A 16,495-nucleotide genomic window follows, 5' to 3' on the forward strand; every position below is an offset into this window, starting at 1 on the left:
TAACAGCTTCCTCATTCATCACACTTGATGCCCAGTTATTCACTCTTTCTATCCTGTTTAAGTCTGTTGTTACAGAATGTCATTCTACAAGTGTCCCAGTATCATATTTGACATTCTTTTCCATTAAAGCCAAAAAGGAAATAATTATCTGAAGACAAACCCCTGTGATATCCAACAGATGTGCTTTCAGTTCTATTGATATTCTGGGTATCCGGGCACACATTGTCCTGTAAGGTTTCTTAAAGTCGCACTAATTAGCCTCTGTCTTAAACTTTGCATTTCTATATTGTACAGAATTTCAGGAGGAATGTGTGTGTGTATGCGTGTGTGTTCTCATCTGTAGTGCAATATACTAGCAGAATAAAACAACCGAGTATAAATCTATATATACTCTTCTAGAGAACATCAGACTTCACATCAGCCTGCATCAGTTGAAGACCAAGAGAGTTCTTCTTGCTGCTGCTGCTGCTGCTAAGTCACTTCAGTCATGTCCGACTCTGTGCGACCCCATAGAAGGCAGCCCACCAGGCTCCCCCGTCCCTGGGATTCTCATAAAGCCTTTTTGCTGAAATTAACCATTTTAAAAACCATTTTGCAACAAGGTGGTCATTTAGGGGAAAAAAAAATTCTCTTTCAGGCTTAAGCAATTTACATAGTGTTGCCCTTAATTATATCTTCTTTTGGTTTGGTTTTTGAAACCTGAACCAACTGGAATATGCTCAGTCATGGGACAGCTGAGAGATGAAATAACCTACAGAGGGCTGGGTTAAGAAGACAAATTACCCAAAACCAAGCTCAATGCTGGAGATGAACCTGTACACTCTTTTTTTTTAATATTTACTTTTTTGGCTATTGGGTCTTAGTTGTGGCACTAGGGCTCTCTAGTTGTGATGCACAGGCTCCAGAGCTCACAGGCTCACCAGGGATTGAATCCACATCCCCTGCATTGCAAGGCAGATTCTTAACCTCCGGACTACCAGGCAAGTCCCTCAAACTAGTACACTCTTTTTTCTTGGCAGTTCAATAACTTTATTGGACAATCAGCAATTAGGTCTCAACCACACTGTCTGTCTGTAGATTTTTGAAAGTGGCGACAGGCATGTGAGTAACCAACATGTAGAGCCTGTTTGGTTAGCCTTCATCTTTATTACATTTTCTGGACAACTGCACACAGATCTAGTACAGAACGTCCCTTGTATCTTTGACCCAGACGTCTTTGTTGAGCCTGGTGTAGATGCGTACATCTGGGCTTCCCATCTCCTTCCTGGCAAATTTCTGTATTTCTCTGAGTGCCCAAGGGACAGGCTTCTTGAAACCTACTTCATGGATGCACTGTGAATGCTGATAGCGTATTCTCTGGTCACCACCTTGTTGATGGCAGGCTGGCCCTTCTTCTCACTGCCCTTTTTAGCAGGAGCCATCATCCTATAGCACCAGGGTACTGGTTTGGATTGGAAAGCCCAAACCAGTAAACTCCTAAGTCATTATTCTTATTCCAAGATGTAAGTGCCAGTATCTACTTTATTTCATTGAGCACCACTTCTCAGCTATCTTGCAGACAAATGATTGGGAGTCCACATGAGCAGGTTAGGGGGAGGTGTCAGAATTAGACACACCTAAGGCAATGGCAACCTACTCCGGTACTCTTGCCTGGAAAATCCCGTGGACGGAGGGGCCTGGTGGGCTGCAGTCCATGGGGTCGCTAGGAGTCGGACACGACTGAGTGACTTCACTTTATTTTTTCACTTTCATGCATTGGAGAGGGAAATGGCAACCCACTCCAGTGTTCTTGCCTGGAGAATCCCAGGGACAGGGGAGCCTGGTGGCCTGCCATCTATGGGGTTGCACAGAGTTGGACACGACTGAAGTGACTTAGCAGCAGATAGTCCATTGACTAGCTAGGTAATCTAAAAGAAAAAAACAAACCTCTTAACCTTCAGCAGTCTCAGATTCCTCCGTAAAATGTGGGGACCAGTACTTACTTTTCTATGCCCTAAGTGAAGGACACAGTTCATGGAATCACAGGAGTCAGATACAACTTAGCAAATGAACAACACAATGGGGAGAAGCAGGGGAGAAGGTTGATGAGCAAGTATTAGATGTAGGTTATAGTCCTAGATTTTGTTTCAGGTGGTGGGATCATAGGTGTTTATGACTTTATTGAAAATCAATAATTAAATAAATAAATAAATATGGATCATGAACAAGCTAAACATCATTTTAATACAATTCTGTGCACCGAGACCTTGATAATATTTATGAGTATTAATAGTAACAATTGTACTATGTATTTTGTAGGGTTTTTGTGGGCTTTAAGTAACATGTGGAGTGTTGAGCACATTTTAACTTCTCTATAAAAATAGCTGCAAGTATTATGACGGGGGTGAGTGACAATGGGTGAGGGGGGGAACAGTACGCTGAAGAAATGATGATGTCTCATGAAGAATGGTCCTTTTCTATTTACTAACCTAAAACTCAGAACATTAAAATTATATCTAAATGACTAGACTCCCTCTCACAAACTAGATCATTAACACATCATTTTAAAGTCTAATCCTATGGGACATATAATCTACAGTTATGGTACTAATGGGGCTTCCCCAGGGGCTCAGCGATAAAGAATCTGCCTGCAAGGCAGGAGATGCAGCAGGAGCCTCAGGTTCAATCCCCGGATGGGAAAGCTCCCCTAGAGAAGAAAAAGGCAACCCACTCCAGTATTCTCGCCTGGGAAATCCCATGGACTGTGGCCTGCCAGGCTCCTCTGTTGCAAAGAATCAACATGGCTGACCAACTGAACAACAACAAAGGTACTCCTGAAATAGTTGCCTGCTTATTTGTTTTTTATTAAAGCACGGTCCTACCTTCAAGAAGCTTACATCATTTAGGGTAAGAGGGAAACAGTACTTCAACATGAAACAATTACAAAATCAGAATGTACCAGAATGTGCTACTAGACTGTGATATGAATGACAATTCCTTAAAGGAATCCAGACAAAAGAGAAGGCTTCCTAGAATAAGAAGCTAAGCTTCAAGAAAGGTAGGCTCTAAAGATGCATGAAAACTGGGTGAAGCACAATCTTACCTTTAAGTGAAGACTTTTCTTTCTATTCTCTCCGAACCTAGGAGTCATATTGGGCCCTTACAGCCATTAGTTTTCCATTACCAACAAAAGCAGTGTGCCTAAGGAGAAAATAAGAACAAGGTAGTGGTTTGACCCCAGATTATATTAAACAATTTCATTTTCTTGCTTCTTAATTACTAATCTAATTTTAAAATAGATTCTAAAATACTGCTTACAAGTAAAGTTGTCAGAGACAGGCACTGAGGCAGAAAAGAAGTGCCAGGTATTAGATCAAGTGCAATGCTTGGTTGTATCTGAGATTGAAATCACATAAATGAGCAATTCTGGTAGACTGAATGAATAGACACACTGATACACAGGAAAAAAAGGAACATTAAAGAGGAGGGTTAAAAAGTTGGCTTAAAACTCAAATTCAGAAAACTAAGATCATGGCATCTGGTCCTATTACTTCATGGCAAATAGATAGGGAAACAGTGGAAACAGTGACAGACTTTACTTTGGGGGGCTCCAAAATCACTGCAGATGGTGACTACAGCCATGAAATTCAAGGATGCTTACTCCTTGGAAGAAAAGTTATGACCAACCTAGACAGCATATTCAAAAGCAGAGACATTACTTTGCCAACAAAGGTCCATCTAGTCAAGGCTATGGTTTTTCCAGTAGTCATGTATGGATGTAAGAGTTGGACTATAAGGAAAACTGAGCACCAAAGAATTGATGCTTTTGACTTGTGGTGTTGGAGAAGACTCTTGAGAGACTCTTGGACTGCAAGGAGATCCAACCAGTCCATCCTAAAGGAAATCAGTCCTGAATATTCATTGGAAGGACTGATGTTGAAGCTGAAACTCCATTACTTTGGCCACCTGATGAAAAGAACTGAGTCATTGGAAAAGACCCTGATGCTGGGAGAGATTGAAGGCAGGAATAGAAGTGGACAACAGAGGATGAGATGGTTGGATGGCATCACCAACTCAATGGACATGAGTCTGAGTAAACTCTGGGAGTTGGTGATGGACAGGGAGTCCTGGTGTGCTGCAGTCCATGGGGTCACAAAGAGTCAGACACGACTGAGCAACAGAACTGAACTAAACTAAAAGTAAGATACAAAAGTAAAAACAGCAAATAATTTTGTCTTTATAGGTTATTAAAATATGGCATAAAACATATAATTTTGATGAGAGGGTATCCATTTTAATTAGTCAAACTGCCAGTAGTAAAAATTAATTGCATGTAACTAATTACATATATATAATTTACATGAATAACAAAAAATACTGAGATTCTAAGATCTCCTTAAATAATTTTACTTAGTTTAATGAGTAACCATCCTAGGAAATACATATTATACTAAAACATAGCTAGTGTATACATACAGAAAAGAATAGAAGCTATTCTAAAATCTAAAATTAAAATATGGGAAGAAGTTAGCAAGGATTTGATTGAAACATATAAAGTCGTAAAGGATAGAGTGAAAACTGATCTAGATCACCAACTTTCTACTCCTAACACAACCAAGAGCAAACAGTTTTGATGAAATTTTAAAATAGCAACTTCAGCAGAGGAAGAAGTACAGAAAAACTACACAGGATATGAGAACTGTCTCAAATCTCCCAGCATGAACAATCATCTAAACAAATTTATTTAAGTAAAAATAGTGTGCTAGTTTGAAGAGGTGACATTTAACAAACATTAACAAATACAGATTCATCAAATATTTATTAAGCTCTTGCTGTGAACAAAATAGTTTCTTCTTTTATTGAGCTTATATTCTACTGAGAGAGACAAAAAACAATCAAGTAAAGAATCAAAACAATCATGTAATTTCAGATTGTGATAAATGCTGTGAAGAAAACAAACAAGGAAATAAGATAGAGAGTGACTGGGGATGTGGTGAGGTGGGGTGCAAATTTAGACACTGTGGTCAGAGAAAATTTCTCTGAGGTTATATCTGAGCATAGATCTGAGTGATAAGGAGAAACCAGCCATGAAAACATCTAGGGGTGCAATTTTCCAGGCTACTTAATATGTATAAATGTCCCATACTAAGATAGATAGAAAGATGGGGGGGGGGTGGATGGGTGGATGGAGAGACTGGATGGACAGATAGATAACTTAGCTATACAGAACACTCCACACATATAAAGCACACAGGACACTACCCCAAAGCAGCAGAATACACATTTCCTCAAGTGGACATGGAACACTCCAGGACAGATCATATATTAGGCCATAATAAGTCTTAGTAAATTCAAAAAGACTGAAAGCATACAAAATATCTTTTCTGATAATAATGAAATGAAACTAGAAATCAATAACAACAAAAAAAAAGAAAATTCAAAAAGATGTGGAAATTAAACAATACACTCTTGAGCAACCAATGAGTCAAAGAAGAAATCACAAGAGAAATTAGAAAATACTTTGACTAGAATATTGGAAATAAAAGCAAAAATAAACAAATGGGACCTAATTAACCTTAAAAGCTTCTGCACATCAAAGGAAACTATTAGCAAGGTGAAAAGACAGCCTTCAGAATGGGAGAAAATAATAGCAAATGAAGCAACTGACAAACAACTAATCTCAAAAATATACAAGCAACTCCTACAGCTCAACTCCAGAAAAATAAATGACCCAATCAAAAAATGGGCCAAAGAACTAAATAGACATTTCTCCAAAGAAGACATACAGATGGCTAACAAACACATGAAAAGATGCTCAACATCACTCATTATCAGAGAAATGCAAATCAAGACCACTATGAGGTACCATTTCACACCAGTCAGAATGGCTGCGATCCAAAAGTCTACAAGTAATAAATGCTGGAGAGGGTGTGGAGAAAAGGGCATTCTTATTCTTACACTGTTGGTGGGAATGCAAACTAGTACAGCCACTATGGAGAACAGTGTGGAGATTCCTTAAAAAACTGGAAATAGAACTGCCTTATGATCCAGCAATCCCACTGCTGGGCATACACACTGAGGAAACCAGAAGGGAAAGAGACACGTGTACCCCAATGTTCATCGCAGCACTGTTTATAATAGCCAGGACATGGAAGCAACCTAGATGTCCATCAGCAGATGAATGGATAAGAGAGCTGTGGTACATATACACAATGGAGTATTACTCAGCCATTAAAAAGAATACATTTGAATCAGTTCTAATGAGGTAGATGAAACTGGAGCCTATTATACAGAGTGAAGTAAGCCAGAAGGAAAAACACCAAAACAGTATACTAACGCATATATATGGAATTTAGAAAGATGGTAACAATAACCCGGTGTACGAGACAGCAAAAGAGACACTGATGTATAGAACAGTCTTATGGACTCTGTGGGAGAGGGAGAGGGTGGGAAGATTTGGGAGAATGGCATTGAAACATGTAAAATATCATGTAAGAAACGAGATGCCAGTCCAGGTTCGATGCACGATACTGGATGCTTGGGGCTAGTGCACTGGGACGACCCAGAGGGATGGTATGGGGAGGGAGGAGGGAGGAGGGTTCAGGATGGGGAACACATGTATACCTGTGGCGGATTCATTTTGATATTTGGCAAAACTAATACAATTATGTAAAGTTTAAAAATAAAAGAAAAGAAAAGAAAATACTTTGAACTAAATGAAAACAAAACTTCATATACAAAAGCTTATGGGATTCAGTGAAAGCAATGCTGAGAGAAATTTATAGCTGTAAAGCATACATTAAAAAAAAGAAGAAAGATTTCAAATCTGTAACCTAACTTTATACCTTAAGGAACTAGAAAAGGAAGGGTAAGCTAAACTCAAAACTAGCAGATAAAAAGAAATGATAAAGATTAGGGCAGAGATAAATAAAATACAGCATAGAAAAACAATAGCAAAAATCAATGAAACCAAAGCTGATTCTTTGAAAAGATCAACAAACTTGACAACTTTAGCTAGACTAAGGAAAGAAGAGAGAAGACTCAAATTACTGAAAATATAAGTGAAAGAGGGAACATGACTACCAATTACATAGCAATAAAAAGAATTATAAGAAAATACTATGAACAGTTATACACTAACTCATTGGGTAACCTAGATGAAATGGAAAAATTCCTAGAAACACACATCTACCAAAACTGAATCATAAATAAACAGAAAATCTGAATAGATCTGTAACTAATAAGGAGATTGAACTGCTAGTCAAAAAAACACTCAACAGAAAAATGCCTTGGACCAAATGATTTCACTGGTAAATTCTACCAAACATTTAAAAAATTAACACCTATCCTTTTCAAACGCTTCCAAGAAAAAAAAAAAAAAAACTGGAGAGAAGACTTTCTAACTCACCCATTAGACCAGCATTACCCTGATAAACAGAGTAAGACAAAGACATTTTAAGGACAATGCACACCAATATCCTGACGAGATATTGCAAAAACCCACAAGAGAATTCTAGCAAAGTGAATTCAGCTGCATTTTAGAAGGATTAAACACCATGAGCAGGTGGGATTTATCCCTGGAATGCAAGGATGTTTGAACATATGAAAAATCAACCAATGTAATTAATATACCACATTAATAGAATGAAAGGAAAAAACCTCACATGATCATCTCAACGGATGCAGAAAAAACATTTGGTAAAATCCAACACTCTTTATGAAAAATACTCAATAAACTAGGAATAGAAGGAAACTTCCTTGACATGATAGAGTCCATTTTAATGCCTGCATTTACGGATATCCATTTCTCTCTTAGCACTGCTTTCAATTCATCCCATAAATTTTGGTATGTGGAGCTTTGTTTTCTTTTGGCTCAAAGTATTTTCTAACTTTCCTTGTGATATCTTCTTTCATCCATTGGTTTCTCAAGAGAGTCTTGTTTAATTTCCACATATTTGTGAATTTTCCTGTTTTCCTTTTGTTATTGATTTCTAGTTTCATTTCATTATCAGAAAAGATACTTTGTATGATTTCAATCTTTTAAAATTTATGAAGACTTCTTTTATGGCCTAAGTGAAGTCGCTCAGTCGTGTCTGACTCTTTGCTACCCCATGGACTGTAGCGGACTAGGTTCCTTCATCCACAGGACTTTCCAGGCAAGAATACTGGAGTGGGTTGCCATTTCCTTCTGCAGGAGATCTTCCTGACCTAGGGATTGAACCTGGGTCTCCCGCATTGTAGGCAGATGCTTTACTGTCTGAGCCATAACATATGGTTTATCCTGGTGAATGTTCCACATCCACTTGAGAAAAACATGTATTCTGCTGTTGTTAACTATTCTTTTTTAAAATGTATTTTACTTAAGTATGATTGATTTGCAATGTTGTGTTCATTTCTGTTGTGATTCAGGTATACATATATTTTTTCTTTTTTTTTTCTTTTTTCTTTTACATATTCTTTTCCATAGGTTTATCATAGGATATTGAATATAGTTTCCTATACTGTACAGTAGAGCTTTTTTTTTAAATTTTATTTTATTTTTAAACTTTACATAATTGTATTAGTTTTGCCAAATATCAAAATGAATCCACCACGGGTATACATGTGTTCCCCATCCTGAACCCTCCTCCCTCCTCCCTCCCCATACCATCCCTCTGGGTCGTCCCAGTGCACTAGCCCCAAGCATCCAGTATCGTGCATCGAACCTGGACTGGCATCTCGTTTCTTACATGATATTTTACATGTTTCAATGCCATTCTCCCAAATCTTCCCACCCTCTCCCTCTCCCACAGAGTCCATAAGACTGTTCTATACATCAGTGTCTCTTTTGCTGTCTCGTACACCGGGTTATTGTTACCATCTTTCTAAATTCCATATATATGCGTTAGTATACTGTTTTGGTGTTTTTCCTTCTGGCTTACTTCACTCTGTATAATAGGCTCCAGTTTCATCTACCTCATTAGAACTGATTCAAATGTATTCTTTTTAATGGCTGAGTAATACTCCATTGTGTATATGTACCACAGCTCTCTTATCCATTCATCTGCTGATGGACATCTAGGTTGCTTCCATGTCCTGGCTATTATAAACAGTGCTGCGATGAACATTGGGGTACACGTGTCTCTTTCCCTTCTGGTTTCCTCAGTGTGTATGCCCAGCAGTGGGATTGCTGGATCATAAGGCAGTTCTATTTCCAGTTTTTTAAGGAATCTCCACACTGTTCTCCATAGTGGCTGTACTAGTTTGCATTCCCACCAACAGTGTAAGAATAAGAATGCCCTTTTCTCCACACCCTCTCCAGCATTTATTACTTGTAGACTTTTGGATCGCAGCCATTCTGACTGGTGTGAAATGGTACCTCATAGTGGTCTTGATTTGCATTTCTCTGATAATGAGTGATGTTGAGCATCTTTTCATGTGTTTGTTAGCCATCTGTATGTCTTCTTTGGAGAAATGTCTATTTAGTTCTTTGGCCCATTTTTTGATTGGGTCATTTATTTTTCTGGAGTTGAGCTGTAGGAGTTGCTTGTATATTTTTGAGATTAGTTGTTTGTCAGTTGCTTCATTTGCTATTATTTTCTCCCATTCTGAAGGCTGTCTTTTCACCTTGCTAATAGTTTCCTTTGATGTGCAGAAGCTTTTAAGGTTAATTAGGTCCCATTTGTTTATTTTTGCTTTTATTTCCAATATTCTGGGAGGTGGGTCATAGAGGATCCTGCTGTGATGTATGTCAGAGAGTGTTTTGCTTATGTTCTCCTCTAGGAGTTTTATAGTTTCTGGTCTTACGTTTAGATCTTTAATCCATTTTGAGTTTATTTTTGTGTATGGTGTTAGAAAGTGTTCTAGTTTCATTCTTTTACAAGTGGTTGACCAGATTTCCCAGCACCACTTGTTAAAGAGATTGTCTTTAATCCATTGTATATTCTTGCCTCCTTTGTCAAAGATAAGGTGTCTATATGTGCGTGGATTTATCTCTGGGCTTTCTATTTTGTTCCATTGATCTATATTTCTGTCTTTGTGCCAGTACCATACTGTCTTGATGACTGTGGCTTTGTAATATAGCCTGAAGTCAGGCAGGTTGATTCCTCCAGTTCCGTTCTTCTTTCTCAAGATTGCTTTGGCTATTCGAGGTTTTTTGTATTTCCATACAAATTGTGAAATTATTTGTTCTAGCTCTGTGAAGAATACTGTTGGTAGCTTGATAGGGATTGCATTGAATCTATAAATTGTTTTGGGTAGTATACTCATTTTCACTATATTGATTCTTCCAATCCATGAACATGGTATATTTCTCCATCTATTAGTGTCCTCTTTGATTTCTTTCACCAGTGTTTTATTGTTTTCTATATATAGGTCTTTAGTTTCTTTAGGTAGATATATTCCTAAGTATTTTATTCTTTCCGTTGCAATGGTGAATGGAATTGTTTCCTTAATTTCTCTTTCTGTTTTCTCATTATTAGTGTATAGGAATGCAAGGGATTTCTGTGTGTTGATTTTATATCCTGCGACTTTACTATAGTCATTGATTAGTTCTAGTAATTTTCTGGTGGAGTCTTTAGGGTTTTCTATGTAGAGGATCATGTCATCTGCAAATAGTGAGAGTTTTACTTCTTCTTTTCCAATTTGGATTCCTTTTAATTCTTTTTCTGCTCTGATTGCTGTGGCCAAAACTTCCAAAACTATGTTGAATAGTAATGGTGAAAGTGGGCACCCTTGTCTTGTTCCTGACTTTAGAGGAAATGCTTAGGATATTGAATATAGTTTCCTATACTGTACAGTAGAGCTTTATTATTTATCTATTCTATATATAATTATTCACATTTGCAAGTCCAAATCATCTAGTCTTAATTTATTCTCTATTTTCATAATTACATTGGATGTTGAAGTTTGTCAAATATTTTTTTCTGCATATACTAAATCACTATAAATATTTTCCCCTTCAGGTTACTGATAACACATAATGTATTTATAGTTTTCCTAATACTGACCTACCCTTGCAGCTCAGGGAGGAATTGATTTGGTAATGGCATATATTCTTAAGTACTGCTGAACTACAATTGCCATTGTTTTATCAAAATTTTTACTTAAATATTGATAAGTGAGTTGGTTCTGTCTTGTCAGGTTTTGATGCTAGTGTCAGACTTTCTTTGCAAGTGTAACTTGAAGGATTTCTTCTTTTGAAATCAGTAAATTATATTCAATTTACTTCTTTCTTTTAAAAAAAAATTGAAAAAATTAACAGTGAAACCATGTTTTCATGGTTTTATGGCCTGGAGATTTTAAAGAGGAAGTTCTTGTATAAATTTTTCAATTGCTATATGTCTGTTTAGGTTTGTTGATATTGGCTGTTGTTCAGTATTTTTCACTTATATTTTCAAATGATTTTTTTTTCAGAATTTTTAATTTCCTCTATATCAACAGTTACTTCCTCTTTTTCATTTTTAACTTTTTATAGATGTATTTGTCCTTTTTTTCCTTTTTCTTTTATTTTTACTACTATACTAGCAAGTGGTTTATCTGGTTTTTATTTGCCTTTTTGTTATGTCTTCTTCAAAGAATCTGCTCTTTTTTGGCAATTGAACTATATATTCCATTCTTCTAAATGCATGGTTTGATTTTGTGAGTTTTTTTGTTTCATCTATCTAGGACATTGTGTAATGGGTGAACTTAATAAGAAATATATTTAATATGTATTATTTCAAGTTTTCTACTATGTGGACCATTTATTAAAGTCTTTATTGAATTTGTTACAATACTGTTTCTGCTTTATGGTTTGGTTTTTTGACTGCAAGGCATGTGAGATCTTAGTATTCTGATGAGGGATCAAACCCACACCACCTGCATTGGAAGACGGAGTCTTAACCACTGGACCACCAGTTTACTATTTTTATTTTCCAAGTTTTCTATTATGTACTACCAACTGCTAAATGTAATGTTTTTTTCTGTATTTGGTTTTATAGATGTGTGTGTGTTTATTTGGATAATTTTGAAGGTTTATTATCTACTTTTGGGGTTTTCTTAATCTTTTGCAATCATTATAACTTTTTTAGTATCATTAACTCTATTTCTTGATTTAGTGACTTCACACTGTATCTGTTAAGTCTCAGTTATAGAAGAATATCAAAGAAATGATCACAAGTAAATCTCTTCCCATGTCCCTCCCTTCCCCTCCATTCCTGATTTCAATTGTTGTATTACCATTTCTTTTACCTTGCTATGATTTATAACACTAACATTCTGTGACCATATTTTCCATAATTGCTTTCTTAATTCTATAGAGTTTTATCACCAGTCTTTTTATTGTGCTTCTCTCTTTACTTTTTGGTTATTTGGCTTTGATTTTTCTTGTCTTTTCAAAAACGTCATGTAGGTCTTGGCTTATTTATGACAGATTGTCTACTTGACTATTTCTTGCCTTCATATTTGAAGGTCACCTTGATTGAGAAAATCATTCTTGAATCTCACCTTCCTTTTCTCAGCACTTTTCAGACAATGAATAATTCTTGGAGAAGTCTGAAGCTATCCTGATTTTTTCTCCTGGCAAATAATTAGTACCTGTCTGGACATGTAAAAAATTTATCTTCATCAGTGAAATGAAAAATCATTAGAATATATCTGTTTAGCTGTTCCTATAACATTTTCTTCTAGAGCAAGATATTCTAACTAGAGTAATTCCTTCCTCTAATCAGGAAAATTCTCTTCTATTGGCATTTTCTGTACAATTTAAGTACAATTTCTGTTACCTTTGTGTTAGTTTCTCCAATTCTAAGGCCTCAATTACCTTTACTCTAATTAGCCTTTTGTCTTTTCAAATATCTTTCTTTCTACTTAAGTTTCTTTCATTTTTTTTTTTAAATCTGCAGACCCTGTGATTGTCAAGCCTTTCCCCTAAATTAGTAATTGGTTTTATGTTGTGTCTGTTTTGTTATCTGCTGTTTCTAATTTTTTTTAATGGCTTTTAGGGGCATTGTTTTGGCTCCCAATTTGTTCCTAAACTATGTGTCATAGTTTGCATTCCCCAGAAGCAGACCCAGGAATATGAGTGCAAACAATTTATTTGAGAGGTAATTTCAGGAAACACTAATAAAGGGGTGGGGAAGTAAGACATGAAAGGGAAAGAATCCAATAATGTTAGCAAGCAAGTAACTACTGTAAGCAGCTGGAGTTAAAACCTACTAGAAGGTGTCCTTTGAGACACTGCAGAACAAGGCTCAGCATTATCCCAACCAGGAGGAAAAGAAGCTGGGGTAGTTATCCAACAATTTCTTGTCTGTCACTGGTTCTAGGCTGTTCTTGGGAGCAATAAGATTCTGATACTTCTCACTTGCGCTTCCCTGGTGGGCTCAGTGGTGAAGAACCCACCTGCCACTGCAGGAGATGCAGGTTTCAATCCCTGGGTTGGGAAGATCCCCTGGAGAAGAAAAAAGCAACCTACTGCAGTATTCTTGCCTAGGAAATCCCATGGACAGAAGGAACCTGGTGGGCTATAGTCCATGGGGTTGCAAAGAGTTGGACATGACTTAGTGACTAAACAACAACTTTTCACTTGCCCTGAATGTGGACTGGGCAGACTGCTTTGACAGAAAAATGACCTGTGGCAGAGTGTCACAGGTAGTCTCCGGAATCACAGGTTTATAAAGAAGAGCTGTACTGAGGGCAAGACTGCAGGGACATGGGTAGGATACTGACAGTAAACTCTCTTTTCATCTTTGTGCTTCACCTTATTTTTTATTTTTCTGATTTTTTAAAAAATTTCATAGACTCATTAAGTACTTCTATAGCCTGACTGTCCAACATAAGGGGCCACTGTCTACAAGTGACCATTGAAAAGCTGAAATATGACTAATCTCTTTTTTTTTACAACTAATCTTAATTGAGATATGCTCTAAGTGTAAAATTCATGCCAGATTCAGTCTTACTAGGGATAAAATATAAATAGCTCCTTAGTAATCTTAATATTGATTATATGTTGAAATAATAATATTTTGGATATACTGGGCTAAATAAAAGATATTAAAACTAATTTCATATGTTGTCAAAAAATATTTTCAAATTGGCTACTAATTTTTTTTAATTACATGTAGAGATGGCTGGATGGCATCACTGACTCGATGGACATGAGTCTGAGTGAACTCCAGGAGTTGGTGATGGACAGGGAGGCCTGGCGTGCTGAGATTCATGGGGTTGCAAAGAGTAGGACATGACTGAGCGACTGAACTGAACTGATTCTTCAAGAACAGATTTTTCATCTCTACTTTGCATGCTAAGTTTCTATTTTCTTTTTACTTAGGAGGGTGGCAGATTTAGTAAGTTTACTCAGATACCATACTATCTTTTCATTTGTTTATTTACCTAACTTATACTTAAATCTGTCCAAAAATTCTATTTCTGCTTCTATAATACAGGCACATTCTTTTAACATTCAGTGGGGTTGTTAATTTAATATTTTACTTATTTACACTTATAAAAAAGGAAATTTTACTACCAGTCAAGTAATTGGTCCCTGCCAATTCACAGGGACCAGATTTACCCTCTCTGGACACTCTTCCTGACACCAACTGGGTCCTACAAAATTCAATTCAGAGACTAACTACTTGCAGTTAGCAGCAAGCTCCACACATCTAAGGGCTTAGTCCTACAGACTGCCCGACTCCAGATTCAATCACAAATGCTTCTGACCAACAAGCTTATGGAAGAAAGCAAAGAGGAACTAAAGAGCCTCTTGATGACAGTGAAAGAGGAGAATGAAAAAGCTGGTTTAAAACTCAACATTCAGAAAACTAAGATCATGGCTCCAGTCCCATCACTTCATGGCAAACAGATGGGGAAACACTGGAAACAGTGACAGACTTTATTTTCTTGGGCTCCAAAATCACTGCAGATGGCGACTGCAGCCATGAAATTAAAAGACACTTGCTCCTGGGAAGAAAAGCTATGACAAACCTAGACAATGTATTACAAAGCAGAGACATTACTTTGCCAACAAAGGTCCATCTGGTCAAAGCTATGTTTTTTTCCAGTAGTATTGTATGGATGTGAGAGTTGGACCATAAAGAAGGATGAACGCCAAAGAATTGATGCTTTTGAGGGAGTATGATCTTAGTTTTCTGAATGTTGAGTTTTAAACCAGCTTTTTCATTTTCCTCTTTCACTGTCATCAAGAGGCTCTTTAGTTCCTCTTTGTTTTCTTCCATAAGCTTGTTGGTCAGAAGTATTTGTGATTGAATCTGGAGTCGGGGCAGTCTGTAGGACTAAGCCCTTTTTTTGAACTGTGGTGCTGGAGAAGACTCTTTGAGAGTCCCTTGGACAGCAAGGAGATCAAACCTGTCAATCCTAAAGGAAATCAACCCTGACTATTCATTGGAGGGACCATGCTGAAGCTGAAGCTGAAGCTCCAGTACTTTGGAAACCCGATGCAAAGAGCTGACTCATTAGAAAAGACCCTGATGCTGGGAAAGACTAAAGGCAGGAGGAGAAGCGGGCAACAGAGGATAAGATGGTTGGATGGCATCACCAACTCAATGGACATGAGTTTGAGCAAGCTCCGGAGATAGTGAAGGACAGGGAAGCCTGGCATGCTGCAGTCCATTGGGTAGCAAAGAGTTGGACATGACTGATTGACTGAACAACAACAAACAAGATATAAACCATGGGCTCCAATGACCCCTCCTCAGGCTCCATAATTTGCTAGAATGGCTCACAAAACTCAGGGAAACACTTTACTTACATTTACTGGTTTATTATAAAGGCTACAACTCAGTAAGCATACTAATACATGATTAATTTTATATTAAATATCACTCCCCTTATGTCTGTGTAAGGATAAACTAGTATCTACATATATTTTATGAATTCATGACATATCTAACATTTTTATATATATTTCTAGGCTTCAAGGTTCATTTGTGAGGTGTTTTTTTTCAAATGGTTGTAAACGGCCAACATTTTTTGCAATATACTTATTGAAAAAAATCCTCATATACGTGGACTTATGCAGCTCAGTTATAATTTGATATTTAATAAAGACCAATTAGTTGGTCTTTCTGGTGATCAGCCCCCTTCCGAAGCTATCTACAGGCCCCACCCATTGTCACTTCAGGAGCATAAACTCAGATGTGATGAAAGGAGCCTGTTATAAATAACAAAAGACACTCCTGTCTCTCAGGAAATGCCAAAGATTTTAGATGCTCTGTGCCAAGAACCAGGGGAAAAGACCAAATATTGTTCTTATTATACCACACCTTTGGACTGAAAAAAAAAAAAAAAAAAAAAACTCAGAACCAGACAAAATATATGAAATAATAGTCTTCAAGATATTGGGCTTCAACAGCAACAAAAAAGAATAATGAGGCCAGAGAGGCAGGAAAACACATGAAGTGAGTCTTACAATTATTCCATTACTGCCTGTTGAGAGTTTCCAGGCTCCCATTCAGGAAACAAGAACTCAGATGGAGCTGAATAATAGCTCTAAAATGAGGAGGCAAAGCTAGGAATGTGGGGAGTCCAAGGCAGCTAG

At 37.1% G+C, this 16,495-nt stretch overlaps 1 pseudogene; it reads right to left on the minus strand.

Annotated features, from left to right (window-relative positions):
* Positions 1-561: 561 nt before the first annotated feature.
* The window catches only part of LOC139186452 (large ribosomal subunit protein eL31-like), a 91,904-nt pseudogene continuing 75,970 nt past the window's right edge, over positions 562-16,495 (minus strand).

Source organism: Bos indicus, chromosome 13 (assembly GCF_029378745.1).
Source record: "Bos indicus isolate NIAB-ARS_2022 breed Sahiwal x Tharparkar chromosome 13, NIAB-ARS_B.indTharparkar_mat_pri_1.0, whole genome shotgun sequence".
Taxonomy (NCBI): domain Eukaryota; kingdom Metazoa; phylum Chordata; class Mammalia; order Artiodactyla; family Bovidae; genus Bos; species Bos indicus.